The following is a 26,010-nucleotide window of genomic DNA, read 5'->3' as shown; positions in this document are numbered from 1 at the left end:
AAAGGTAGAATTTTGCTGTGTAGGTAACACAGCAAATTCATCAGGATATATTATTTTTACACAATTTATGTAAGAGAAGCACTATGCCTATTGTTTCTCTGCCGTGCAGAGGAAATGTATCAGGAAAATAAATATATATAGTCAACTTTGTTCAAGGAGGACAAAATGGGGTGTGGGGGATGAAAGAGATTTACTATGTGACATGCTTTTGGTTTGAAGACCAGATTAACAGCACATCACCTCTGCAGTTCCATCTGACAACTGCAACAAAGTTCATTCAAGAAGAGAAAAAGAATCATCGGGTCCTTGTTGTATTAAGCATCGAGGAACCAGCAAGGCCAGACAGATCAGTGAAAGAAAATCCTGGTTCATGGAAAGAGTACTGAGATGACATGTATGTCACACCTAATAGAATAGGATTACTAAATTATTTCTTCTTCTTCTTCTTCTTCTTCTTCTTCTTCTTCTTCTTCTTCTTCTTCTTCTTCTTCTTCTCCTCCTCCTCCTCCTCCTCCTCCTCCTCTTCTTCTTCCTCCTCCTCTTCCTCCTCCCTCTCCTTCTTCTTTCTCCTCTTCCTCTTTTTTTACTTCCTCCTCCTCCTCCTCCTCCCTTCTTCTGTAATGTACATGTTTCAGGGATATCAACAAATTATTTCAGACACATGCTAATGATAATACAATGCAGTAATGAAGAGACTATGGAGATCAAAAGTCAAACCCCAGTCCAGTCATTAAACTATGTAATCTTAAACAAATCACCACTGCTCAGTGTGATCTATTTTATAGGGATTTTGTGAAAATAAGATGTGATTCATGAGAAATAGATTTACCAGTTGGAGTAAGAGTGGGCTATGTATATAATAAACTTCTCACTTATCACTCAGTCACTGCAGCAGCAACATAAAATCTGTTAGCTGTATTGCTTTAGTAGCATTCAGAAGGTGTTATTAAATGCTAATGCAAAAATACTTGCTGGTAAGAAATTTACATTTGGATCTTGACTTGTCACCAGGGATTTGTAAAAGGCATCCAGAGAGGGCATGCAGTAATCAAGGTCTTTCTTTCTTTTCTGGGGATAGGGCGGTAGCTCCCTTTGAGATTAAAGTATTATAGTAGGGTCACTATTCTCTTGTTAAACTGATTACTTGCTAAAATGTGGGACAAATTCACTGATATTTCCTTAAAGGGAATTAAGCTCTTTTCCTGAATGAGAAAATTCCCTGCAGAGTTAAGAGGCTGAATTCAGTATTTTGCCAAATAATTTTAGTGGGAAAATGGAAAGGCTTTCCTCATTGGTGTTGTGATTCAGTCTGAGGCTCCTCAGGGAACGGCTGGAAATCTGCCGGCTCCATGCTCAGAGGGGGAGGACGAGGAACAGGAGGAGGAGGAGGACCAGGCAGACGGGGAAGAGGAATGCCAGGACGAAGAGGAGGGAGAACAGCCTGAGAGCCCCCGGGGGGGAGCTCTCCCCAGCGAGTAGCCTGAAATCCTTAGATGAGAACGCACAAGCCATCATCGATATGAGGCAGAGAAGGGCCTCCCAACGAAGGGGACAATTAGCCAGGTATTTCCATCCCTAATAGGCAACAGCTGGGTTTGGGTGTGGTTCTCCTCAGAAAGGTTGAAAAGGCAGGCCCGCCCTTCCTGTATTGTGGAGAGTTATCTTTTGGGAGTTCTGTGACCTTGCTTCGATCCTTGGCGTCTCTGATTCTGGTTTGTGGCCTCGAAGGCTGAAAACTTGGGGGAGGCGTGGGTTTTATTATCTACAGTGGTGTGTGTGCCAGCGAGAAGCCTGTTGTATTGTCTGGCCGTCATGACTCTTCTATGAAGCCTCATAGCATTCCAGTTTGTAAGAACAGTTTTTGTTCTCTGTGTTTGTTTTCAAAGATATAAAGTGACTTTGCTTTTTACCAGCGTGTCTGGATGCTTTTTTCAGTTGGTGTTGAAGTCTGGGGGCACCCAGACAGAACAATTGGAAGATGGATAGGATAGGGAGAGAAGTGAAAAATCAAAATCAAAACCCCAAAGGAGAAGAATAACAAGGGAGGAGGAATTACAACTTTGCTCTGAAGGTCTTCCTGCAAGATTGATGTGTGGTTTTGTGCATGTGTGTTCCCTTGTTTCTCCCTCTGAATATTTTCAGTGTCTCACCCCCCCCCCCCCCTTCCACTATGTTCTACTTGGATCTTCTTTTAAAAGCTAAGATACATATTGTCTGAATGACTCATCCGGAATACTTTTTTTGGATTTATCCACCACTCAGAGGATTAAGGAAATGGTTCACAATCATTCAGTCTATGGCATATGTCTTACCTTTCTACAGCTTTGCTTTTCCATTTATAAAATGCATAGGAGGTCTCCTGTTCCTTTGTTCACTGGAGACAGTCTGAAAGAAAGGCAAACAACATAAAACAGATTATGTATTTTAATGTGTGCAACAGGCACACTACAGGTTTGTAGGGTTAATTTGAGAGAAAGGATGAATCAAACTGAACCACTGAGAACTGAAGAGAAATCTTTGACAAAAGCCCATAATTCATAGCACATCTTCATGTAATACATTTAAGTACCTGGGACTGGCTAATATTAAGTCTGAAGACCAGAGCTTTCTTCTATAATGTAAATATAAAATCCTTCCTTCTATGCATCCATCCATCCATCCATCCATCCACCCATCCATCCATCCACCCATCCACCCATCCACCCATCCATCCATTCAATATCAGCATATATCCAACCTGCACAGAAGCTTCAAAGACTCTTATTTCAGATACCAAAAAAGGTGCTGAACATTATGTCAAATATAGCAAGTGATTTATTTGTTTGTTTGTTTGTTTGTTTGTTTGTTTGTTTGTTTGTTTATTTATTTATTTATTTATTTACTGATTTACTGATTTACTGATTTACTGATTTACTGATTTACTGATTTACTGATTTATTGATTTGATTTGATTTGATTTGATTTGATTTGATTTGATTTGTATGCTGCCCCTCTCCGGAGACTCAGAGTGGCTAACAGCAACAATAAAACAGTGTACAATAGTAATCTAATACTAAAAACGATTAAAAACCCATTAATATAAAAACGAAACATACATACATACATACCATGCATAGAATTGTAAAGGCCTAGGGGGAAAGAGGATCTCAATTCCCCCATGCCTGACAGCAGAGGTGGGTTTTAAGTAGCTTACAAAAGGCAAGGAGGGTGGGGGCAATTTTAATCTCTGGGGGGAGTTGGTTCCAGAGGGCTGGGGCCGCCACAGAGAAGGCTCTTCTCTTGGGTTCTGCCAAGCGACATTGTTTAGTTGATGGGACCCGGAGAAGATCCACTCTGTGGGACCTAACTGGTCACTGGGATTCGTGCAGCAGAAGGCGGTCCTTGAGATAATCTGGTCCGGTGCCATGAAGGGCTTTATATTATAATCAACACTTTGAATTGTGATCAGAAACTGATCGGCAACCAATGCAGACTGCGGAGTGTTGGTGTAACATGGGCATATTTGGGAAAGCCCTAGATTGCTCTCGCAGTTTAGTTTAGTTTAGTTGGAGGAGTCGTGGCGGCTCACAACATATACAAAGACACAATAGTACAATTAATTGAATTAATATACATAAAAAATCTTTTAAAATTCTAACTTTAAAAACTTTCATTAACATTCATTCAATAAATCACACTAAAATATTTGTTGGTCAGGGGGAAGTTCTAATAACCCCAGGCCTGGTGACAAAGATGAGTTTTTAGACTCTTTCGGAAGGCAAGGAGGGTGGGGGCAGTGCGAATCTCCAGGGGGAGATGATTCCAGAAGGCCGTGGCCCCCACAGAGAAAGCTCTTCCCCTAGGTCCCGCCAGCTAACATTGTTTGGTCGACAGGACCCTAAGGAGACTAACTCTGTGGGACCACACCGGTCGCTGGGATTTGTGCGGCAGAAGGCGGTCTCAGAGATAGTCTAGTCCTATGCCATGTAGAGCTTTATAGGTCATAACCAACACTTTGAATTTTGTCTGGAAACAGATTGGCAGCAATTATATTTTAATTGGCCTGGTCACCAGTTTTATGAAGGCTTCATAATCAGAAAGTAGGCATATTTACATTAATAAGACCTCCCCAATAATTAGGGGACACAGAAAGTGTCAGGATATAAACCTGAAGTAATATTACAATAAAGTGACCAGACGTCCCTGTTTCTGCGGGACAGTCACACGTTTGAATCATTTCTCCTGCGTCCCGCCGGGTTTCCAAAATGTCCCGATCTTGGAATGAAGAGGGGGATGGCCAGTGGTGGGGGAGAGCAGGAGGCGAGGGACATGTTTCAATTCTGCCTCTCCTCCTCCTCTTTGTTGGTAGTGAGGTCTTTCCCCTGCCCCAACCAAGCCATGATGATCATGGCTTGGTTGGTCAAAGGCAGTGCTTGGGGGCAGGGTCTTCTGCAGAGCTGGTCTTGCCTGTCTCCCTCCCTCCCTTTCATCATCACAACAGCCCTGCCAGGCAGGCAGGCAGGCAGGCAGAGATCAGCAATGCTTTGTGCCCAGCTGGGAAGGGAAAACTTGGTGTGAAATCTTTTGTTGGAGACTTTTGACCCATTTGGGCTGGGGGTCCCACTCAAGCAGAACCCCTCATGCAGCACTCCCCCCTCCATAGACCCATGGCCCAGGCACCCCACCCGAATCTGCAAACACCTCCTCTCCCACCTAGGGGGGAGACTCTGCTGGGACTGGAGCAGACCTTGGTGTCCAAAAGCCTCCCCAAGAGAGAGCTGGCGCCACGGGGCGAGAAGAGCCCTGATACAGCAGATGCCGAGTGTCTGGCAGCCCTCCACACCTCGCTCTTCCTGTCCGAGTTCCCTGTCCAGCCTTTCCTGCAGCAGCAGCAGCATAAGGTGCCTGCCTGGATTCTGATGGTGGGGAGGGGGGTTCATGGGGTTGGGGGCTGCAAGGAGCCAAAGAGGCAACAACACTGAGATCTGGACTGGCCCTCAAGCAGGAAGAAAGAGAGAAAGAAAGAAAGAAAGAGGGAGACAGACAGAAAGAGAGAGAAAGGGAGGGAGGGAGAAAGAGAGAGGAAGAGAAAAAAGAGAGGAAGGAAGAGAGAAAGGGAAAGAGAACGAGGCAGAGAGAAAGAGAGAACTAGAGAGAAAGGAAGGGAGGAAGAGAGGGAGGAAGAGTGGAGGAGGGAAGGAGGGAGAGAGAAAAAAGAGGGAGGGAGAGAGAAAGAAAGAGTGAGGGAGAGAGAGAGAGAGAAAGAGAAAGAGGGAGAAAGAGGAAAAAGAGAGGGAGGGAGGGAGAGAAAGAAAGAAAGAAAGAAAGAAAGAAAAAGGGAGAGAAAGAGAAAAATAGGGAGAAGGGCAGGAAGGAAGAGAGAGGAAGAGAAAAAAGAGAGGAATAAAGAGAGAAAGAGGGAGGGAGAAAGAGAAATAGAGAGAAAGGGAGGGAGGAAGAGAGAGAAAAAGAGAGGGAGGGAAGGAGGGAGAGAGAAAAAAGAAAGGGAGTGAGAGAGAGAGAGGAAGGAAGAGAGAAAAGGAGAGGGAGAGAAGGAGGGGGAGAGAGAAAGAAAGAAAGGGAGGGAGAGAGAAAGAGGAAGGAAGGAACAGAGGGAAAATGAAAGAGAGAGGCAGAGAGAGAGAGAAATAGAAAAATTGTTTTGCTGCATGTAGACCAAATTTTTAATAAAGCCCCCGCCCCCTCCCATCAATGGTGCCCCATTTTACCAATGTTAAAATCTGGTCACCTTATATTACAAGTACAGTAGAAGTAATGTGAATGCTGACTCATGATGCTTCAGCAGAATGATGCAATCTGTTCTATGATCTGATTGGTCAGTACATGCATATACTGTAATACACATTTTGTGGGGGTGTAGTCTGGTTTGATAGTTTGGTTTAGTGGTTTAGTATAGTGTGGTCTAATATTATTTATTTATTATTATTTATTTATTGGACTTATATGCCATCCCTCTCAATGGACTTGGAGTGATTGGTAATAGTGATTGGTTGGTGGTTTGTTCCGTAACATAATGTAGAGTAAATAGTTACTACCCAAAAAGTAAAAGAGCCTTCTGAAGAAAAAACTCCTGCTGTCGTGTCTTTATTGAGAAAACGATCTTGTTCCTGGTATCCACCACAGTTCCAACACAAATTCAAAGTAACTTTGACAGAAAGAACATTCTTCCAAGATCATAAGTTTCTTGATTTCATCAGAAAGGTGATTTCATGTATTCTATGTACTGCTCCACTTTTTGTTGCTGTTGTTCTATAAATTAAGAAAGGAGATTTCCCCCAGTATTCAAACAGGCTGCTGGGATCTCATACTTCACAAAATCTGTGGAGCTAGGGCAAAGCCTGCATTTGATTAAAATTAAATTTGGTCTTAATTAATGTTAAATGTAATTAAATGCAATTTCTTTTTGGTCACATTGACAATTAAATTGCAATTTATAAACCAGGTCTTAAAGGCCTGGACAGGGATGTACGAGCACCACATAGACTCCACAGATGTCTATTTCTGGCCTGGCAAAGGAAAAACTGTGAGATAGTACCAGTGAAGGGGTACCAATTTTTTTACTACCACACTGTGGGTGTGGCTTATGCAGGATGCCCTGCATTTTCTTTCAACATCTTTCAGTGCAAATTGGATGCTCTTGGGTGGAGCTCCATTTTTGCTACCCCACTGCATCCTCCCACCCCCGTCTGGGCAGCAGCCCAACCATGGATGGTACAAAGAAAATTCTAGCACTTAGCTTTCAGATGATGAAGATTAATTCCATCATAAGATTTCACACCTATTGTCTGATACATAAGGACAAAGTCAACAAAATTGCAGAGCACTGGCCTTGGATCCACACTTTTCATTTGCTATTTATATGATGCATCATTTCTCTTTAACAGTAGATTGGATGTCCTATTCATAATTTTCACTCAAAACAGCTCATGCTTACTATGAAAATGAGCCACTCCATCAATGTTTTTTTAAAAAAACCTCTCCCAGCAGCAAAGGCATGGAATGAAATAAATGCATTAAAAAAAAACAATTTGCAAAGATTTTCCAAATATTTTATTTTTTTCCTTCCAGTGCCATTTGATTGTCTGTAATGCTTTTGCCAATGCAATGATTCTGTATAACAATAGTTCTAATCAACGATCTTTGCCTTTCCTTCGACCTATTTAATCTTAAAACAAAGTATAACAAAACCCAAGGTAGTGAAACTTGAATATATTTTAAATCACAATTTATTGTATAAATTGCATCATAGTTCACAATCAGTATTTCAATCATTTCACAAAACTTGATGAAAGTGAAATGGCAAATTAATCTACTATTTTTTAAAGTAAATTAATAAAGCTATTCTCTGATTAAACATGAATGTTTATTATTCATGCAGTATTCTTTGTCATAATTTGGAATTCTACAGTCAGAACCTGATGTAGCTCTGCTTATAAAATCTTTTCTCATAGCTTCATTTCCATATCGTGAAATGCGTCTGCTTATATTTTAACAAAAATAACTCTCTCGTATGAGCTTTTCTTGAAAGCTTTTGAGTTCATTATTTTACCCTGAGGAATGATTGTGAAATGGCCCAAAACATTAATTATAATACTTTCCTAATTTAAAACCCATTCCACACATTAAACACAATAACTTATGTTTACTCTAGCCCCTCTTTTTATTCTTTTACCTCCAAGCAGGCTATCATTTATAGGGAATGGAGTGCTGTTCATCTTAATAATTAAATAAATAAGCCTAAAGAAAGCCTTTGATCGCTGAGATGATTATTTTGACTTGGATCAATTGCTGTGTTGGTAATACAAGAGCTGTTAACAGCAGAATCTTATGATGGTGATACATCAGAACAGAACAAAACAAGAGAAAATGGAGGAAATAATTACCAGCATTAAAGTTCTTGGCAGTACAGAGATATAGTAAAAAATGAATAAATTTGAAAGGTGTGTAAGATATAAACCTTTTCCATAGAGTAATAGCAATAGCACTTAGACTTATATACAGCTTCACAATGCTTTCCAACCCTCTCTAAGTGGTTTATACCAGGGCTGTCAAACTCCCAGCCTATGAACCTGATGTGTCACATGTTGGCCAAGCGCACATTCAGTTTAGTGATAGTAAACATACATACATCTCATGATACTACTGTGATGATGTGAGTTTGACACCCTTAGTTTGCAGAGTCAGCATATTGCCCCTTGGCTCCTCATTTTACTAACCTCAGAAGGCTGAAAGGCTGAGTCAACCTTGAGTCAGAGGGACTTGAATTGCCAAACTGCAGGCAGCTGGCAGTCAGCAGAAGTAGCCTGCAGTACTCCATTCTAACCACTGCACTACTGCAACAATCATAGACTAGACTAGACTAGACTAGACTAGAATAGAATAGAATAGAATAGAATAGAATAGAATAGAATAGAATTTTATTGGCCAAGTATGATTGGACATACAAGGAATTTGTCTTGGTGCATATGCTCTCAGCGTACATAAAAGAAAAAGATACATTTGTCAGTAAACATGTGGTACAACACATAATGTTTGTCATAGGGGTCAAATAAGCAATGAAGAAACAATCAATATTAATAAAAATCTTATGACACAAGCAACAATTTACAGTCATACAGTCCTAAGTGGGAGGAAAAGATGATAGGAATGATGAGAAAAACTAGTAGAATAGAAGTGCAGATTTAGTAAAAAGTCTGACAGTGTTGAGGGAATTATTTGTTTAGTAGAATGATAGTGTTCGGGGAAAAACTGTTCTTGTGTCTAGTCGTCTTGGTGTGCAGTGCTGTGTAGCGACGATTTGAGGGTAGGAGTTGAAACAGTTTGTGTCCAAGATGCGAGGGGTCAGTAATATTTTCACCACCCTCTTTTTGACTCATGCAGTATACAGGTCCTCAATGGAAGGCAGGTTGGCAGTAATTGTTTTTTCTGCAGTTCTGATTATCCTCTGAAGTCTGTATCTGTCTTGTTGGGTTTCTGCAGTTCTGATTATCCTCTAAAGTCTGTGTCAGTTATGAACATATATTGAAATGTTCACCCCAAAATGTTGACCTTGTATGATTAAGCAGAGATGATTAATATCATAGAAGTACAGGTAGTTTTGAGCCCAAAACTTCTAAGTGAAACATGTGTTAATAAATTTTGCTCCATTCTACAACATTCCACTGCTGTTAAGTGAATCACTGCTGTTGTTAAGTTAGTAACACGGTTGTTAAATGAATCTGGTTTCCCCAAGGGCTTTACTTGCCAGGAGCTCATAAATGGTGATCACATGACCCAACGCATTGCAACAGTCATAAGTATGGGCCAGTTGCCAAGCCTCTGAATTTTGATAATGTGACCACAAGGATGATGCAATGGTTATAAGTGTGAAAAATGATCATAAGTCATTTTTTTCAGTGCTGCTGTAACTTTGAATGATCACTAAATGAACTGTTGTGAATTTAGATGACCTGTACTTATTTTACATTTCAGGAAAATAAACTCTGAATTTTAAAGGCACTTCTACATTCATGAAAAGAATTTTTTTTAAAAAAGAAGTCCACCTTCATGACCATATTCTTAGTGAATTTAACATGGCTACAGGAGAAAAGACATTCTTCCTTTTGGCCGAAATATAGTAGGCATTTTATATTTGAGGAAATTAATTTAAAAATATGATTAATTATATTTTATCCCACCATTTTTATATGTAACTCAAGGCAGTGAACCTACCTAATATTCCTGCAACTTATTTTCCCTTCAATAACAACTCTATGAAGTGGGTTTGACAGAGACAATAACCAGCTCCATGCTATCAAGTTGGCTTTTATGATATGTACCCATTGAAAAGATGAATTGGATTATATCATGTAATTATGTAACATATTCTGGAATTGTTAAATACATGTTTGGAGCACTTTCAAACGATGGTTTGCTGGTATTACATCTGAATCAGTGGCATAATTGGTGGTGGGGAGTTAAATTCACAGACAGCAACTGAATCAAACATATTTCATAAATTCCAACCCAATCATAACATTTTACGGCCTTGTGATGCAATCATATTGTTTACATCTATTTATGTTCATAATGATAATTAAAGCAAGAAACATGAAGTTCCATAATGAGAAATTAAAGCGAGAATATAATAGATTATGAGGAAAGAATATATTCATTATGAGAAACATATTCAGCTTGGGGGGGAAAAGATTGAAGAGATGCAATAGAGATTATAAATGTAGTAGAGAAACATTATGCCTTTATCTTGATGGTACAATTCAGAGGAATCCAGTTAAATTGATTAGCAGTAAATTTAAGATATAAAAGTAGTTTTCCTCACAATCGATAATTAAAACAAATTCTACTAATAAATAGACACTGGCTTAACTTATTTCAGGAAAAAGGTAGACAAGCACTTGGAAGATAATTATAATGATGAACAGCTATTGTTAAATCAACATGAAAACTGGATTTCAGAGAGAATGTACAAATATTTTTTAAAAAAATCTGAAGACATGAAGGACAGCCCTCTTATCATATGTTACAATTTGGAATCAAATTAAATAAAACAATTTCCTTTCAAACTGGAAACCATTATTGCAATTAATTGATTCCTAAAGAACACGCCAGAGGTGTTTAACAGGTTGTTAATTCTCTATCCAAAGAAGGGGAGTAAAAACAGATAAATGTCTTCCATTGCCTATGAAAACTCTTCAATCATTACATCTTTGACCAAGTGCTGAAATGATAGAATCTGGAGATAATGAATGAATTTGATATGCAACTCCTTTTTGCATCGAGAGAAGGTTCTTGGCCATAATCCATGAATCAATGGTCTTACAGATCTATTATTTGGGGGATTGGCAATTTAAACTAGGAAAATGTACTAGGGAAATGAAACTGTAGGAACTAATTGCTTCTGAAATATGCATTAAAAAAATGAAAAGCCATCTGAAAAATTGTTTGAAACTTCACGAGCATTTTGAGCATACTATTACCAATGAACACATTTTTACAGACCGCATCCACTCAATTGTAATAAAGTTCACTGAAGGACACTATTTACATTTTCTATTTCCTTTTTTAGTTGTAAATTGCACCTCCATCTTTGAAAAATGGCAAATTTGGGGGCAAAGCTGCAACTGGTCATCCTACAATTCTAGGAGCAAATGCTGCAGTTTTCTGAATTGAAAATATTCCAATAGACACATTTTTCATTCTTCTGTATAAGTGATAACTATCTCCAGAAATAACTGAATTTCTCAAAGATGTCTCTGCAAGATTAAAAGAGAAAAGATGAATGAATTGGACATTGATTTGAACTAGAAAACTCTGTTTTAATCCTTAAACTGTTCATACGATACATTAGGAAGCCTACCCCATTTCAGGGAGAATCTTATGCATATTATGTACATATTACATTATGGATATATACACTGAAGGGCTACCAAATTTTTTACTACCATACTGTGGGCGTGGCTTATGCAGAAGGCCCTGCATTTTATTTCATCTTCCAGTGAAAATTGGGTGCTCTGGAGTGGAGCTCCATTTTCACTACCCCACTGCGTCCCCCCCCCCCATCTGGGCAGCGGCTCACCCATGGATATACAGTACATAACTCTAACCCATCACGTGATTTTTTTTTTGAAACCAGGCAACATTTTGCAAAGTGCAGAAAAGGAATAGTAAGTACTAAACTATAACTCTGTTTATAGTTTAGTACTGCTGCACGAATCCCAGCGACCAGTTAGGTCCCACAGAGTGGGTCTTCTCCGGGTCCCGTCAGCTAAACAATGTCACTTGGCGGGACCCAGGGGAAGAGCCTTCTCTGTAGCAACTAACTTTAACCTCACATTTATGCATAATGTTTTATAATTTAAGCCTAATGACCTTATTATAAATGTTCCTTCAATCAAAGAAAGGATTACATCACTTTCAAAGAACTGATCAGGAAAAATCTTTTCCTGCCAGATTGGGTTGCTGATTCTTCCAGACTCCACCACCAGCCTTGTCTCAGCTTGCCTCATGTCACAATGCCACATATCTGATCAAGTCCAGTGCTGGCTTCCACTGTCCTCATGTATGAATGCAGCTACAAGAGCATGGTACCATGGTCTTTTGAGACTGAAGGATGCCAATGCAATATCCATGGGTGATATATAGGTACAATATAATATTGTATGCTTTCAAAATGCTAGGTGGAGAGGAGCAAGGAGTGAATAGCATGAACTTACCCCATCTCATGCAGCTGGCCTCAAAACAGCCAGAATGTTGACAATTCCTGTCCGGATAGATAAATAGATAGATAGATAGATAGATAGATAGATAGATAGATAGATAGATAGATAGATAGATAGGTAGGTAGGTAGGTAGGTAGGTAGGTAGGTAGGTAGGTAGGTAGGTAGGTAGGTAGGACAGACAGACAGACAGACAGACATTCTCAGATTAAAATGGTTTGCTTCCTTGCCTAGGGATGTTTTCCCTAATGAGAGAGAAAGGCATTCTAGTTATTCAAACATTCCATCATTCAGAAGCTATCCAATCCATTCTTACAGATTTTTCTATGTTAACGTATCACACTGAGCTACATTTTACTTATTAATGTTTTGCTGAATAAACTATAATAGCCCAGTTTCATGTAAGCTATAATTGCCCATCTAAAGTTAATGTTATAATTCATCTAAAGTTAAAATATAAACCATGGTTTAAATATCACACCCGATAGCCTTTGCATAGTCCAAAACATTATTTAAAATGACACATTAACAAATCTATCGTATGATCCATCTCCTTTGGGGTGTTGAAGAAGTCTACTTTAATATTAACACAGACAGACTCACAGACAAACACACAGACACATGTGTGCATGCACACACACACAATTAATACTTCAAAGATATAAAGCAAGAAATTACAGATTATATAACAATGCTCTTTATTTGGGTAGTTTGTTTTATGAATACAGTATTTTAAATGTTGGTTTATTCATTTACTAGAAATTAGTAGAGGACCCAACAGATGGCAAAGCATGTGGTATGCTTCTTGTAATAAAATGAATGTTGCAGGCTTGAATATAGAGAAGCAGCATACTAAAGCAGTGGATTTCACTGGCTTTCTGATGAAAAATTCTCTTCTGTTAACCCTTGTTTTCCTTTCCAGAGATCCATGTTTCTTTTCAATTGCATATTTTAGTTACATAAATGCACATATAAATGGGTTTCATACAAATAAGATCAGAAGCCAGTTCAGCACAATACATTTCTTATTGGTCATTCACTTTTTATCTTACATCTATGTTCTCCATAGTAGGTGGAGCTAGTCTCCAAGGATGGGAAGACACTGCTCTTTGATCAATCAGGACTGAGTCTGATTTAATAAAAGTGGCCTCTCTGCCTGAGTCTTTTGACTCAGTCTTTGACCATTAAAGATGCAGGCCTTCTCCTCTCATCCTTGAAGGTTCTCCAGTCATAAGACTTATCTATATTCAGAATTGTTTCTTGGGATCACTGACTTCTTCTGGTGTAAGTTCCTCCCCAGTGGTAGCTGTCATTTCCACCTAGGTTGAATACAGGCTTTGGTCTAGCCACTTGCTGTCCCTCTAGGCCAAAGTCTCTATTTATTTGAGAGTCAGAGGGTTTTTACTTTGGTTGCATGCCTTAAATTGGCACTTAAAGTGAGCCTGCTTTGGATCAAAGGTTTCTAACCGCTTCAAGGGAGAGAGGATCACTGATAATGGGTGAACATCAAGCCTCAGAAGTCGAGCACTTGCACTGCCACTGTACCTCTCCCTCTGGCTGGGGCTTGTGCTCCAATAGCTGGCATAGCTCGTCATCCTCCTGCAGAGAAAAAATTAATGGTTCTGTGTTAGACAACTCTCTGGCTGTGGCCTTTATCTGCTGATCATTCCAGTTGCCTCCTTTTGCTTAATGTGAAAGCCATTGCCACCATTGAGACATTCAGCAACTGTTCTGGCAACCATCTTGTAAATGTCACAATGGTGAGGCCTGGGCTCACCTCTTATGGCTGTAGTCAATTTAGAAGCCCATATGGTGAGCCAGTTTGTTGCTCATGGAGATAGATTATCAACCGGCAGTAGCCATAATAAGTCAACCATGAAATCAACATCAGACTATTTTTCAAAATAATTTACAAAATTCCTTTTCCTCTCCACCCAACATGTAGATAGAAAGTATTTATTGACAAATGTGTAAAATCTCTGTTCAGCAATAAAGAAGCTCTTAAATCTGTGCTAGCATTCACTATTTTTAATGCATACCTTGTGTACCATTCTGAAATATTCATTTTTTCCCCATTTCATGTTAGTTTACTACATTGTTGTACTTTGTGACTATAGAATGGAATATTACAATTGAATGTTTTCTTTTATTAAAATTTATTCTTCTGATACTGAATAGAGATCCTCCAAACCGTAATATCAACCTCTATTGTCATTCCAGAATAGGAATGATTATTTTTTCAGTCTTATTTACGCCCAGTTTCTTACATGGCTCTCTACTTTTCTAGAACTCTGTTGTGAGTGAATTCAAGAGTCAAAGTTTGCAAAAAATATTTGTTTTCTATAGTCATCAAAACAATTACAATATTTCCCAGGGAGATACAATTTTGTTTATATTGTATATGTTATTCAGCGTTGCTTGTGCAAGATTATGGCCATATAAACTAAACATAATAAATTAACATATAAATGTGTATTAAGAAGAGCCATGGTAACACAGTGGTTAGAATGCAGTATTGCAGACTAACTCTGCTGCCTGCCAGGAGGCCAATCCTGAACTGCTCAAGCTTGACTCAGACTTCCATTCTTCCAAGATCAGTGAAATGAGGACCTTGATTGTTGGGGGTAATGGCTGACTGTAAACCACTTAGAGAGGGCTGTAAAGCACTTTGAAGTTATATGTAAGTCCAAGTGTTAGTGCTATTAAAATTCTGTAATATCACTTTTGTCTTTGACATTAATTCTGAGCTCTCCATATATTCTGTTCTGCACCTTGTAAATGAGAAAGTGTTCTAAATAATCTAAGGGTTTAGATATTTTTATCTGTTTCTAATGTCAGAGCATGATATTATTTACTGAAAGCAGGTTTTGTCACAGACAGTCATAAGACTACCTTGAATTATTTTGCTGCCAAGGGGATAATGTAGAATCCTAATTCTTGTCAGAAGTACTATTGCAAGTATTTAATTATACTGTATGAGGGTATATCGTGGTTTGAGAAATCGACAGTTGTGAATCATTGTAGCATTTTCTGAGCAATATCCTCTTTGGAATTTTCTCTAGTATCCTATATTACAATAATACAATAGAATAATATTTTTTAAATCCCGGGAAATATTAACTATAGCTCTAAGCCTGTAATTTTAGGCACAGTTGCACAAGAACAGCAGCATTATGTTCCATAGTAAATATGCACAATTTTTATTCTATAAAGCAATCTGAGGACATTCCTGTCAATTATATTGCAATGTAAGATGATGTTCTGTGCTATGATGAAAATCACATTAATATGCAAATATGAGATTATTACAAGATTTTAGAGCGTAGTTGAATGGGAAAGAATTCTGTTTCTTCTATATTAGATGAACATCTGGTCATGCATTAAAAAGTACATCAAATGATGGCTAACAAACATAAAAAGGCAATTTTTGTAATAGCCAAATTGGATCAAGTAAGTCACAAACAAAGACAGATTGCATAATTCTACTGGATTATGCTCTTATAAAATGCAGTTTTGTGTTTCCCTAGAATCAAAAGTTCATCAAGAGGCAGGAGTTGCCTCATTTCACCCTTGGGATTTTGCACTTGAAAACTTTTTCTGAGTCAGCTACTCATGAGGTCTGTGACTTATCAAATTCGATGTGCTGCTGGACTAGACAATTCTCGTGACATAAAATGCAAGAGTTCGAATAAAAAGCACCAATGTTTGGACAGGTCAAAAGGCAGTTCAAAGAAAGTTCTGATGATGCTCCTTGCTGCCAAAAGTAACTATGAAATATTGGTTGTCACAGAAGAAAAAAAATGTAGCCAGACCTGAGGGATTGGAGTTAAGCAGGTTATGGGACTGGTGTCGACATCAATAAAATAAAGGCAAAATAAAGGCAAAGTCTTACAAAGTCTCCCTCATTCTTCTGTTGAGCATGTGAAGATATCCATGCTGCTTTCTTATCAGCAATAGGGAAGTAGCTTGGAATTGCCATCCAGATTATGTGGGTGTCATTTGTTTTGCTTTTGTTCTATGGCCCAGTGTAATCTAGAACTGTAAGAGTTCCCAGGGTTTTTCTCTCCAAATACAAAGAAAGATTGACATTCATTCATTCATTCATTCATTCATTCATTCATTCATTCATTCATTTATTCATGTTGTCCTATACACAATCAAGGTTATGGAGGATATACTCGTAGTATAATATATCAATGAAGGAATACAAGAAAAGATATAGGAATAGAAGAAAAGATATAGGAGATATAGGAGAGACAATAGGACAGGGCAGTGTTTCCCAACCTTGGCAACTTGAAGATATCTGGACTTCAACTCCCAGAATTCTGGGAATTGAAGTCCAAATATCTTCAAGTTGCCAAGGTTGGGAAACACTGGGATAGGGGATGGAAGGAACGCTAGTGCACTTATGCACGCCCTTACTGACTTCTTAGGAATCTGGAGAGATCAACCGTGGATAGTCTAAGGGTAAAATGTTGGGGATTAGGGGATGACACTACGGAGTCCGATAATGAGTTCCACACTTCGACAACTCGATTACTAAAGTCGTATTTTTTACAGTCAAGTTTGGAGCAGTTAATATTAAGTTTGAATCTGTTGTGTGCTCTTGTGATATTGTGGTTGAAACTGAAGTAGTCGTTGACAGGCAGGACGTTGCAGCATATTATATTGTGGGCACTACTTAGATCATGTTTAAGGCGTCGTGGTTCTAAGCTTTCTAGACCCAGGATTGTATGTCTATTTCGTAGGGTATTCTGTTTCGAGTGGGGGAGTGAAGGACTCTTCTGGTGAAGTATCTTTGGACATTTTTGAGGGTGTTAATGGTGTTAATTGCATTGGTGCTGTTATTACTAGCTGTTAAAATCAGGATGGAAATTCTGAAGTAAACCTTTTCAATGCAATACTGAGGCAAATTTGCTTGGCTTTATATTCCAAATATCATTCATTTCTCTTGTAAGGAGAGGTTGTCAGGAAGTAGATTCTTTGTTTACAACCACCTGCTAGTCCTACTGATAATGTTCTAACCTCAAAGCAATAAACAGTAGTCTCACTTGTTAAATAGCTATCCTTCTGATTAATGGAATCTACAGCAGGCATACACAGAACTTAAATAATAAGTATATAAATAGTAATATAAAAATAATAGAAATAGCCATTTTCAGGGGGAAAACAGATTTCCTCCTCCTCCTCCCAGATGGGAAGTATTCCTGTATTAAAAGGCTATAGTCAAATTATCTGAAATATGTGTACAACAGTAGAAAATGCCATGTCAATGCTGTCTATCCTAGTTAAAGCAGATGCAGAGGGACAGAGGAATCATGTGGTATAAACAGAGGTCTGCTTCTGTGATGCTGGGAGAATCCTTAAAGAGGCTGAACTTTGATAGGCCTAATGAGGTAGTCATTCCCATAGAGAAAAATGCATGAATGTAATTGTACCTAATTGTTTGGCCATTGAACATGTCAACTTTCAGATCTGATGCTGTATTTTGTTCCTTCATACACTTATTATTATTATTACTATTATTATTATTATTATTATTATTATTATTATTATTATTATTATTATTATTATTTATTAGATTTGTATGCCACCCCTCTCCGCAGACTCGGGGTGGCTCACAACAGTGATAAAAAACAATATGTATTGACAAATCTAATAATTTAAAATGTAAAATAGCAATTGTACATTTAAAAAATCTAAAAACAAGGAACCCCAATATAAAAAACATACATACAGTCATATCATGCACTAAAATTACATAGGCAGGGGGAGATGTCTCAGTTCCCCCACGCTTGACGACAGAGGTGGGTTTTGAGGAGTTTACGAAAGGCAAGGAGGGTAGGGGCAGTTCTAATCTCTGGAGGGAGCTGATTCCAGAGGGTCGGAGCCACCGCAGAGAAGGCTCTTCCCCTGGGTCCCACCAGATGACATTGTTTAGTCGACGGGACCCGGAGAAGGCCAACTCTGTGGGACCTGACCGGTTGCTGGGATTCGTAAATGAAAACGAGTCGTATACAGAATCTTAGTGAACTCATCAAACTAACCATGATGTCCATATTTATGAGAATTTTACAAAGTAAATACAAAGATATGAAACATTGAATCTTGTGGATGTTCCCAGTGCAGCAATTGCAATTAACCCAATAAAGACAGTATGTATTTTCTGCTCAGAAATTAGTAGCCTGCCAAATATTAGTTTTCTTCTAAGCAGTTGTTCTCATCTGATTTTTCAGACCCAGATAGAAAAAGATTTTTTTAAATGAAAAATACAATCTGCGGTAGAGGAAGTGAGACCACCAAGCATAGTGGTAGAAAATATCACTGTAATAATCATTGAGTAAAATACATTCCTCTGACAATGCTGGTGCTCAGGGAAAAATCAACATAATAAGAAACTAGTTCAGAACAATAAAACTGATACATTTTCCTTCAAAATGTCCCTAATGAAAAGCAGCAGTTGGAAAATGTACTACTGAAAAAGATGCTTGTCTCTCATTAAAGGAATAACGAATATGGGAACAAAATTGTGGCAATAAGAGCATCTGTTCTCTCCTTTTCAGGCTTTCCTGCTTTTGACAATGTACTGGGATAGCTGTGGGCTGAATCTTTATCTCAGTAGCCTCCAGGCAACTGGGATGGCAATCATGATTTTATGGAGACCTGTTGAATAATTGTATGTGCAGCCACATTCTGGACCAACTATAATTGCTATCTGCTGATTATCCATGAATCCAAGAAATGCTGTAATTTTCTAAATACTTTTAAACTTATTGTTATATTTTAAATTGCCCAGAGCTCCTGTTTTAGTGAGATGGACCTCATAGGAATTAATTAATTGTCCAGGAGTCCTGAGGACAAGGAGTGTGATCTCATCAAAAACCAAAAGATGAAACTGCTACAAACTCAGGAGATCCAACAAGTTATTCTGTCTTGTTATATTTGAGCCTATGCTTGTTCTTCCCCATCCAGACCCATTGAGTGTTCAGACACATTAAGAATATGTAGGGGTGTGTGTGTGTGTGTGTGTGTGTTTATTTATTTATAAATTCTTGATTAGATTTATATGCCACCCATTTTGCCTAGATGTGACTAAGAATATTTTGATAGCACTACCCAGCCTGATGAGATGGGTGGCACATAAATCTAATCAAGAAATTAAAAATACTAAGGAAACTGGATCCCAGATCAACGAATAATTTCAAACAACAAGTTCATGTAGATATTCTAAGAGGAATGAGAGACTCAAACCCTGAGACTTTATATGGTCTGTCCCCCATATCAATATCAAGTGGAACTACACACAAAGAATGAAGAACTGCCAGGACTTCTTGCCCCTACCTCTAATCCCAGCAGTTGGTCCAGAAAATGTCAATAGTTAATGGTATTGAAAGCCAGGAGGGATCAACACAGGTATCTCCATATTTTCTCCATCAGAAGGTTATTACCAAAATAGATCAATGCAGTGCCCTAGTCTGAAACAGACTGAAAAAGGTTGTAGTAGTCCCTATCTTCCATTGCTATGTAAAGCTGCAACCCAACAAGCTTCTCAAGAAAGAAACAGTATCAATAGTAGAGAACTTCAAATCTCTAGGTTCTATCATATCTCAAGACCAAAAATACCTAACATCAAAAACACCATCAAAAAAGCACAAGAAAGAATGTTCTTTCTGCACCAACTCAGGAAGTTCAAGGAGCTGCTGATACAGTTCTATAGAGGAATTATTGAGTCTCTCATCTGCACCTATATAACTGTTTGGTTTAGTTCTGCAACCTAACAAGACAGACCTGGACTTCAGAGGATAATCGGAACTGCAGAAAAACGATTACTACCAACCTGCTTTCCATTGAGACCTGTACATTGCACGAGTCAAAAAGAGGGCCTTGAAAATATTTACTATTGCTTCACATCCTGGACATATTTGTTTCAACTCCTGTTTCAAAATGACACTATTGCAGTGGTTCTCAACTGGGGGATCGGGACACCTTTGGGGGGAGTCAATCAACCATTTCACAGGGATCACCTAAGACCATGGGAAAAGACAAATTTCCCATGGTGTTAGGAACTAAAGCTTCTATTCTGGCCCCTTAGAACATATGGTTACAATCCGACCAATCAGGTGTTTACAGTGAAGATGCCCCTCTAACTTTCCTGCCAATCAGCTTAAAGCTCAGTTGAGAGAATTGGCACTAGACTTATGGTTGGGGGTCATCACGACATGAGGAACTATATTAAGGGGTCATGGCATTAGAAGGTTGAGAACCACTGCATAGAAAACTGCACACCAAACAACTAGACACAAGAACAGTTTTTTCCCCAAACAACATCACTCTGCTAAACAAATAATTCCCTCACCACTGTCAAACTATTCACAAAGGCTGCTTTACTATAAGTCTTCTCATTGTTCCTATCACCCATCACCTCCCACTTATGACTGTATGACTGTAACTTGTTGCTTGTATCTTTATAATTTATATTAAAATTGATTGTTTCCTGACTGCTTATTTGTACCCTATGACAATCATTAAGTGTTGAACCTCATTATTCTTGACAATTCTTTTCTTATCTTTTCTTTTATGTACACTGAGAGCATCTACATCAAATACAAATTCCTTATGTGTCCAATCACACTTGGCCAATGAAGAATTCTATTCTATTCTATTCTATTCCATTCCATTCCATTCCATTCCACTCCACTCCACTCCACTCCACTCCACTCTACTCTATTCTATTAATTTATTATTTATTAATAGGACTTGTATGCCGCCCCTCTCCGCCACTTGGGGCGGCTCACAGCATGTGCCAAAAACATAACAATACAGTTTATCCAATTCATATACTAAAAAAGATTCTTAAAAATTCTAACTTCAATTCATTCAATAATCTAACAACATTTGTTGGTCAGGGGGAAGATCTAAAGTCCCCAGGCCTGGCGACAAAGATGTGTTTTTAAACTCTTTCGGAAGGCAAGGAGGGTGGGGCAGTGCGAATCTCCAGGGGGAGCTAATTCTAGAGGGCTGGGGCTCCCACAGAGAAGGCTCATCCTGTAGACCCCACCAGCCAACATTTTTGGTTGACGGGACCCTAAGGAGACCAACTGTGTGGGACCTCACTGGACACTGGGATTCGTGCAGCAGAAGGCGGTCTCGGCGATAATCTGTTCCTATGCCATGTAGGGCTTTATAGGTCATAACCAACACTTTTAATTGTGTCTGGAAACTGATCGGTAGCCAATGCAGTCCGCGGAGTAATGACGAGATATGGGCATGTCTTGGAAGGCCCAAAACTGCTCATGCAGCTGCATTTTGGATGATCTGAAGTTTCCGAACACTCTTCAAAGGTAGCCCCATGTATAGAGCATTGCAGTAGTTGAACCTCGAGGTGATAAGGGCATGAGTGACCGTGAGCAAAGACTCCCTGTCCAAATAGGGCAGCAACTAGAGCACCAGGTGGACCTGGGCAAACGCCCCCCTCACCACAGCCAAAAGATGGTGTTTTAAAGTCAGCTGTGGATTGAGGAGGATGCCCAAGTTGTGGATCCTCTCTGAGAGGGTCATTAATCCCCCCCAGGGTAATGGATGGACAGATAAATGTATCCTTGGGAGGCAGTACCCACAGTAGGGAGCCGGGAAGTACCCCTCCCTCAGAGAAGCATTGGTAATCTCCTGGACCCAGCTCTGTGTCACCTCCCTGCTGGCAAAGACCAGCCAAGAGGGACACGGGTCCAACAAGCAGGTGGTGGAACTGCCAGCTCCAATGGCCTTGTCCACTTCATCAGGTGTCACCAGGACAAACTCGCTCCAAACAGGTGGACTAAAATGGCCCCTTTCACCTCGACTGACTCTTCAGCTGACTCTTCTTGGAGTCAAGACCAGTCCGGGTCTGAGCGATTTTATCTGCAAAAAACTTGTTAAATGCTTCAGCACTACTCTGCAAGGGTTCCTCAACTCCCCCTTGATTAAGGAGGGAGCGAGTCACCCTAAACAGGGCGGACGGGTGGGATTCCGCGGACACAATCAGCTTGACATTGTATGCACGTCTTGTCAACCTGATCACCACTTTGTAAATCTTAATATGAACTTTTACAAGTGTTTGGTCAGATTCAGCTCTAGTTTTCCTCCAATGCTTCTCTAGACTTCTCTTCTGGCATTTCATTTCCCGGAGCTCCTCAGTAAACCAAGGAGATCTCCAGGGTCTGTTGCCAGAGAGAGGTCGCAAAGGTGCAATTCGGTCTAGATCTTCCATCTCAGTCGTATTCCAGGCTCCAGCAAGAGACTCTGCCACACTATATAAAAGTGAATCCGGAAAAACTCCAAGCACCCTTTGAAAACCTTCTGGATCCATCAGGCATCTTAGGAGGAACCTCCTAATCAGTTGTGCCTGCGGGGAAGGATTGGAGCCTTAAAATCAAGCCGCAATAGAAAATGATCTCACCATGACAAAGGTAACATCTCTAAGCCCCTTAATATCAGATCATTACTCAACTGCCCTGAGAGGAAAACAATGTCGAGAGCATGCCCCCTCTCATGGGTTGGGCCCTGAACTACTTGGGTCAGGTCCATGGTTGCCATGGTGGCCATGAACTTCTGCACCAACCCAGAGGATTGACCGAGCAACAATGGTGACAGATTAAAATACAAGTAGTTGTACAAGAGATGAAAAATATAATGGAGAATATAAGGAAAATTAAGAATACAAGAGTTAGGGAAATGAGAAGGAAAATATTACATAAGTGGTATTACACACCCATTCAATTTGCATATTTCCAGCAGAATGTTAAAAATACTTGTTGGCATGGGTGTCAAGATAAAGGAGTGTTTATGCACATGTTTGGGAATGCCCGGTAGTGAAGATCTTTTGGCAAAAAGTGCAAGAGGATATTAATAGCATGTTAAATAAATGATGGATAATTACCAAGGAAATAACAGTATTAGTTAAAAGCAATGTGATGGGAGAATTTAGAGAAATAAAACAAGCAGCGATAGAAAGCGCTCAGGTGGTAATAGTCCTGGGTTGGAAGAATGCAACAAAATGGACAATGTAAACTTGGTACCAGTACATGCTGGATCATATTCAATTTGAGATTATGAACAAAAGGATTAATTCAGTTAATGAAACTGATTTGCGACAAATGATGGGACGGTGGGACAAGGTAAGACGATATAAGGTTAGTAGAATCTGAGACCAAGCCACAAGGAATAAATTGGAATCACTTTATAATATGTAAATAGATATTTTGCTCTTGAGTTAAAATAGTATATATATATATATATATATATATATATATATATATATATATATATATATATATATATATAAAACCAATTTGGTGGTGGAGTGTGAATGTTTGTCTGGTGGTGGGCACCAATCACTGAGCACTTGTTGTATATTGTGTGTGTGTTTTATATTCTATATTTTAAAATCAATAATATAAAAATAATATAAAAAAGGATTCACCAAGCGATGGCAGATTAAAATCCCCCAAGATTTTAATATTCTATTATATTCTATTCTATATTGTTCAGGACATCTAGGTTCCAAAAAAATCTTCCCAAAAAGGGCATAAAACCATCACCTGGACTATATGGAACAGAAGATGTTTTTGTAACTTCTTTTTTCTCTTTTGTGTGATCTAGATCATACAGAAATTATTAATTATATCATCAGCCTTAAATTACACATACTCCAGTGAATTCAACCATATGGTAGATCTGAACTGACCATCTTTGAACTTACATAGTCTACAGAATTGAACAACTGTTTTTCTTTTCCCACAAACTGTCACCCACAATCTGGTTTCTGAATATTTATCTACTTCTTTTTATCTTTTGCACATGAAGTATAAAATGTAGTGACTTGGTTCTTTTTATAATATATTCTTTGCAAGCATCATTTAAATCTTGTGTTCTGTGATGGTTGAAACAGGCATATTAAGATTTTTCTTTAAAAATATAGAGCTATATTGAACTGAATGTTATACTTTCTGACTGGCATAGTGCAATCAAGGAAGAATAATGAAGTAACAAATAACTAACAGTTTAAATTGAAGAAAAAAAACTGTCAAATGGATTTGCAAGAATTGTTGAAGTTGGAAACTTGGTCCACCCATTAAAACTTTGAAAGATTGGATTTATAAACCTCATAAAAGTGTTATGATTCTAGCATCTGAGATAGGCTTTCTATCTGACTGACAAAGACAATTAGGGGGCTAGAGGCTAAACCATATGAAGAATGGTTACACGAATTGGGTATGTCTAGTCTAATAAAAAGAAGGACAAGGACAGGGGGCGGCAACCTATAGTTCTGGAGCTGCAGTTGTATGGCTGCTGTTTGAATGGGTATGACTGTTTTTTAACACCGCTGGGGATTTTAGACTGTTTGCTTTGTTTTTAATTTAATTGGATTTACCTATTGTAATTGTTGTTTTTATATGTTGTAAACTGTGCCATGTCCAAGGAGAGATGCGGCATATAAATCCAATCTATCTATCTATCTATCTATCTATCTATCTATCTATCTATCTATCTATCTATCTATCTATCTATCGAGATAGATAGATAGATAGATAGATGGATGGATGGATGGATGGATGGATGGATGGATGGATGGATGGACGGACGGACGGACGGACATACGGACAGACGGACAGACGGACAGACGGACAGACGGACAGACGGAGAGACGGAGGGACGGAGGGACGGATAGATAGATAGATAGATAGATAGATAGATAGATAGATAGATAGATAGATAGATAGATAGATAGATAGATAGATCTATGAGGAGTCCTGTGGCTTTTTTGGCCCCTGCTGTGGCTCCCTGTCCCATCATCGGCTGGCCTTGCCCTCCCCTCCCTCATCTGGCCTGAGAAGGTAAGGGTGACAGCAGGAATGTAGAAATGGCTGGGGCCCATTCTCTGGTGCTGGTTGACGAGCATAGCCATCCCCGGCAGAGGCTTCCATTCAGGCAACCCTTCGCCTATTCTTGTGACTCCCTGGCTGCCTGTGGCAGGGCATGGAGGGTGCGAATGTGTGGAGAGACTCTCAAGTGAGTGCCAAAGTGCAGGAAAGGTGATGGTGGGTGGCTGCTTGCTTAAGAATAGTCTTTGGACATGGCTTCTCTCCTGCCCTAAGGATTTGGCCATTGCATTGCCATGTTCTCCTCCCTCCCCCAGCTCTTTTACTGAACAGGCTGGCTGTAAGCTCCGGAATGAAGTGGCAAGAAGTGAAAGCTGCCTTTGCTCTTGCACCCATCCTCTCCCTTCTTCTCCTCGGGGTGGGGATGGGTACAGCAAGGTGATGGATGGATCCTTAGGACAGGAGAGAAGCAGCCCTGTAGCTGCCTTCATACCACATTTACATATAAGCACTTCTTGCTGCTTGAAGCTGTAGGTTATGCTCTCCCCACTCGGCTGAAGAACTCTGGGTGGGGGATGGGACAGGACACAACAAGGCAACAGCTGAATCCTTAGGGTGGGAGAGAAGCTGCATCCAAAGACTCTTCTTAAGTGAGCAGCTGCCAGCCCTCTGTGTGCACTCTTGCTGCACTTTGGTGCTTGCTTGCTTGCTTGCTTGAGGAGGTCCTCCCCATGTGTGCCACAGCCAGAAGTGAAGCCTCCACTGTGGGTAATGATTGTTCCTCAGGAAACAGAGAGAGAAGGGGAGAGTGGGAGAAAAAGAGATGGGAGAAAGAGAGAAACACAGAGAGAGGGAGGGAGAGAGAGAAAGAGAAAGAGAGAGAGAGAAAGAGAGAGAGAGAGAAAGAGAAAGAGAGAGAAAGAGAGAGAAAGAGAGAG

The 26,010-nt window shown here is 39.5% G+C and overlaps 1 long non-coding RNA gene across 1 annotated transcript in view; it reads right to left on the bottom strand.

Moving 5' to 3' along the window:
* Nucleotides 1-12,889: 12,889 nt before the first annotated feature.
* Nucleotides 12,890-26,010, bottom strand: part of LOC139160727 (uncharacterized) — a 153,880-nt gene continuing 140,759 nt past the window's right edge. The window contains exon 3 of the long non-coding RNA XR_011558002.1: nucleotides 12,890-13,814. This is a non-coding gene — a long non-coding RNA (uncharacterized lncRNA). The remainder of the gene's footprint in view (nucleotides 13,815-26,010) is intronic.

Source organism: Erythrolamprus reginae, chromosome 1 (assembly GCF_031021105.1).
Source record: "Erythrolamprus reginae isolate rEryReg1 chromosome 1, rEryReg1.hap1, whole genome shotgun sequence".
In the NCBI taxonomy this organism is placed as follows: Eukaryota; Metazoa; Chordata; class Lepidosauria; order Squamata; family Dipsadidae; genus Erythrolamprus; species Erythrolamprus reginae.
The sequence above is the reverse complement of the archived record's forward strand: the minus strand, read 5'-3'. Positions and strand labels throughout refer to the sequence as shown.